Below are 4,839 nucleotides of genomic sequence, written 5' to 3'. Positions count from 1 at the left end.
AGTTTACTCGCCGAGCCCTTCGTCGCAAGTGACGGGTTCGACCAGGACGGTGACCGGTGCTTGAGGTACCTAAAAGCATCGTTAGTGGATCGGGAGGATCCGAAATGACGTGTTTTGGGCTCAATCAATACTAAGCTTCAATTGAATTAGGATAATAGCTATTTTTCTAGACAGGATGACCGACCTGTGCGAGGTCACAACCAGCCTTACCTGTAAACTACGAATTGAATGTACATGAAATCAGAACCATAAAGGCGTATTTGCGTATGTGAAATATAGTAGTTTTTGTCTCTTTCTTCGAGTTAGTTTTTGTGATGGGGTGCATTGTGTGACCGCCTATTTCTATGCCTATCTGTCTGCCTATTTCTGTCGCTCAACAGTTGTGCGTTCTGTGTGCTTAATACGAGTTTTTTTAACGTTCTCGATAGTGTAAAAGTTAACTCAAATTTGTTTGGAGTGGGAACGTTTGCCGCTAGGGGTGCTGTTCCAACTCCATACAAATTTGAGTTAACTTTTACGCTACTAGAACGTTAAAAACTCGGACATATTTTAAACTATACAATTGAGTCTTAGACTTGATCTCTCCGGGTGAGCGCTAGTTCACATTGGCTTAATTATGGGCTCCGGTACACTTGTTAATCTATACCTAGTCAGGTCATAAATTCTGTCACATGTTTAATGTAAAATAATTGAAACAAGTTTATTCATTATGTAACCATTCATATACCAAAATGAACTTAACAAAACATAGATTCTTATGACACTAAAGTTTATTCAAAATGACTCCGTGATTTTGAAAACAGGCCTTCAATCTGCGCGGCCAGTCGTCTATCGCAGCACGAACGAGGTCCATGTCAATATCGGCGGCTGCCTTAATCAAGGATGTCTTGAGTGACTCCAAATTGGGATGAGGCTTACAAGATATGGCAAGTGTTGCCATATCTTGTAATCTAACGGATTCAAATCTGGACTGGAGGAGGGCCAGTCTTCGTGCCGGATGAAGTCGATTTCACGCGCCGCCAGCCAGTCTTGTGTGCTCTTCGCTCTATGAGCTGGCGCCGAATCTTGTTGGAATACCTAGTGCCTGTTATTGAAAATGGTATGAGAAACAGGTTAAACAAGGTTCGTCAGGACTGTATTTTGATACACAACTGCATTCGTTTTTACACCTTTCTCACAAAAATGTACCTCTGTTAAGCCCCAATAAGAAACTCCCAACCATACTATGAGCGAGGATGGAAAATGACCTCGTTGGACACGCGGAATACGGTTGCTCGCTTTCTTCACTACTGTGTGCGTACACCTTATCATTTTGTTTGTTGTAGCTCTCTTCTACGGTAAAAATTTTTTCATCCGAAAAAAGAATTTCCCGATATTTTTTTCCCGCGTACCGCTTCAACAAAGCGCGGTATCTCTTCAGTCTCAGGTCCATTAGACGAGCATTCAAACGATGTCCTGTTTTTCTTCAATATGCCCGAAGCCCTAAGTCTTCATTTAACACCCTTTTTACCGTGGTTCTGCTTAACCCCATCTGAAGGGCCAACAGTTTCTGCTTACGTTTGGGATTTCTTTGAATTCGCGCCTTCACAGCTTTTATCACTGCTGGAGTCCTAACAGACCGAGGGCGACCACTTCTTGACCTGTCATCTACACTAGAGTCTTCAGTGTATCGTTTGATGGTACGATAAACGAATCTTTTGGTTATATTCAAATTTTTCAGTATGTTAAAAATTTGAATTGGCGCGTAACCGCAACGATGCAACGCAATAACTGCAACACGGTCTTCTTTAAGCGTCCACTGCATATTTAAAAATGAGTAAAATTCTAAAAGTATACATTTTTATTTTCATGAACAATTCGAAATTCGAATTCAATAAACTTTTTTGTGGCCAGCATTCTAAAAAAAAGTTTTTACTGTGTGACAATACTTATGACCTGACTAGGTATATATAAAAATGAATTGCTGTTCGTTAGTCTCCCTAAAACTCGAGAAAGGCTGGACCGATTTGGCTAATTTTGGTCTTGAATTATTTGCGAAGTCCAGAGAAGGTTTAAAAGGTGAATAAATATGAACATGCTCGGAATTATACAAAGACAAACAATTTAGTTTTTCCTTTGGTGTGTCCCCCGTCGTACGGTTTCCTTGTGTTTTTTTTAAGTTTATTTTATACAAAAGTTTAGGTTGAGGCACTACGAAGTCTGCCGGGTCAGCTAGTTTGATATAAATATCCTTTATCGGTTCTAATATGAAAATTTTCTTTGTCATATGCACGCGAAAGACCCGGCTATAACCACTAATCATTCCTAAATGTCCCATTTTAGATCATTCGTAATAAAATTCACGAATACATTAAAATTCGATATTGTTCTTTTTTCCTTCTAATTCCGACCCTGTTCCCCTCTCAAGGCTCAAGCAGCATCCAAATCGATCGGTCACCAACCCCTGAACTGTCTGTCCTCGGCAATAATACACGCCTTACGTAGCCGACTCGTAAACAAGGTCTTTGACACTTACTCCTTGCAATCTTCAGTCGTTATAAGATCGTCTAATAAATAATTTAAGTATTAATCCGCCCTTCTTTGTCGCGGCTAGTCGTTCATGTATAACTCACATTTAATAAAATGGCAGGTTTGAGACCGGGTGCAGATTTATTTCACGATATCCCATGGAATTATCTGGAAACAAAGACTTGTGTTAACACTGGTAGTATCTGAAAATCTAATGATAAAGTTTCAGTACACAGCTAAGAAAAATATGCATATTTTTTTTATTCCTTAGATGGGTGGACGAGCTCATAACCTACCTGGTGTTAAGTGGTTACTGGAGCCCATAGACATCCACAATGTAAATGCGCCATCCACCTTGAGGTATAAGTTCTAAGGTCCCAAGTATAGTTACAACGGCTGCCCCACCCTTCAAACCGAAACGCATTACTGCTTCACGGCAAAAATAAGCAGAGTGGTCGTACCTATCCGTGCGGACTCATATATAAGAGAACTTACCACCAGTAATTACGCAAATTATAATTCTGCAGGTTTTGATTTTTATCACACGATGTTATTCCTTCACCGTGGAAGTCAATCGTGAACATTTGTTGAGTACGTATTTAATTAGAAAAATTGGTACCCGCCTGCGGGATTCGAACACCGGTGCATCGTTCAACACGAATGCACCGGACGTCTTATCCTTAAGGCCACGACAACTTCAAATGTATTATTATCTTAAAAAATACATAATTGTAAATTAGATATGAAAATGCTAAATAAAATAGTGAACCGAGAAATTTCCATATACAACGCTCTTTTAATTGGGATCTCTACTCGCGTGTAGTAGAATCAAGCGTTACTTAACCGTCTATTGCTGATGATTTGTATCAGTCAACTCTGATCCTGATTCACATAAGGAGATCTCAAAGACCGGTTAAAATAAGTACTACAGGAGAATACTTGACGTACCACGGACAAGCGAAACTACTGGCCTTGTTTACATGGGTGGACGAGCTCACAGCCCACCTAAGGTTTTAAGTGGTTACTGGAGCCCATAGATATCCACAACTTAAATGCGCCGATCACCTTGAGATGTAAGTTCTAAAGTTTCAAGTATAGTTACAACGGCTGCCCCACCCTTCAAACCGAAACGCATTACTGCTTCACGTTAGAAATAGGCAGGGTGGTGGTACCTACCCGTGCGGACTCATAAGTGGTCCTACCACCGGCAATCTCTAACAGCAGACGTCTTTCAGCTGATGATGATGATGAAAAATAGCCCGATGCTAGCACGTGTATAGTATTTCGAGTCATAAAGTTGCTATTAATTATAAACAGCAAAAGGAATCGACTTTAATTATGTTTATGCCAAATTTTATTGGTAGGAAGCGGTTTGGCGCTGCCCTTGGCATTGCTGACGTCAATGAGTGGTGGTGACCAAAATAAAAAAAAATATTAGATACAATTTCTTGTCACACAGGGCTCTAAATACATCAGCGCTCTGAGATATTACTTTAAAGCATATGTATACTTTGACTTCGATAAAAATGCGCTGCGTTTTCGTCTCGAAGTCCGCTAGAAGTGTTGGATAAACAATTAGCAATACCGAATTAAGTGGTAAGAAGCGAGTCGGTAGCCGCGTTGAGCCAAAGGGCCCCGATGTGCCGAACCGATGTGTGTAATTCAATCGGTTTTGTTTTTATATACTTGGGTGCACTGCAAATAAACGGACGCAGAGCATAGAACGACTAGAAATGTATTCGTAAATTGAATAATTTACATTTCGTTTTCACACTTACCCCTTTTAATTTTGTGGTAGTATTGTTTCGTTTTTAGATTATTTTGAGAATTTTTGGAAGCTGTCAATGGATTTTGGTTAGTACGTTGTGACGGCGTCAATGATTAGAAACTGACGGCTCTTTCTCGCTTTTATTTGATGTTACCTATAATTTAGTGCTCCTAATATAAAACTCGACCATATATACCAGAGATTTTGGTCTCGTATTTTTAATCAAATCTTAAAAAAAATATATATATATATATTATATCTTGTTTACGCATCAACTCCTCCTTCGCAAAGTCGGGAAAGACGCAGGCAGCGCGGCGAGGGAGGGGACGGCAACCGGCGGAACGGCGAGCTCCGCGGCGCAGACACAACACACAACCACCTTCACTTCTGAACGGGACTCAACAGCTACAAGACGCGCAATATTATGTACAATTACTTCATATTAAACCAACAAGAATTTAATAGTATTTTATAATTTAACGGCAAACTTCACAAACCACCTAAGAAAATGAAATCACAAAGGAAATACAGTCTGAGAAATTCACAATCAAGAACATATATAT

General features: G+C 39.9%; 1 long non-coding RNA gene across 1 annotated transcript; it reads right to left on the bottom strand.

The window, feature by feature from the left end:
- Positions 1–699: 699 nt before the first annotated feature.
- LOC149499467 (uncharacterized) lies at positions 700–4,163 on the bottom strand. Its single transcript, XR_016325618.1, has 2 exons — positions 3,685–4,163; positions 700–2,676 (listed from the first exon to the last, which is right to left on the bottom strand). It is a non-coding gene; the product is annotated as an uncharacterized LOC149499467 (long non-coding RNA).
- Positions 4,164–4,839: the final 676 nt, after the last annotated feature.

This window comes from Bombyx mandarina, chromosome A1 (genome assembly GCF_030267445.1).
Source record: "Bombyx mandarina strain Sakado chromosome A1, ASM3026744v2".
Taxonomy (NCBI): domain Eukaryota; kingdom Metazoa; phylum Arthropoda; class Insecta; order Lepidoptera; family Bombycidae; genus Bombyx; species Bombyx mandarina.
Note: the sequence above shows the minus strand (reverse complement) of the source record. Positions and strands in the feature narration are given on the sequence as shown.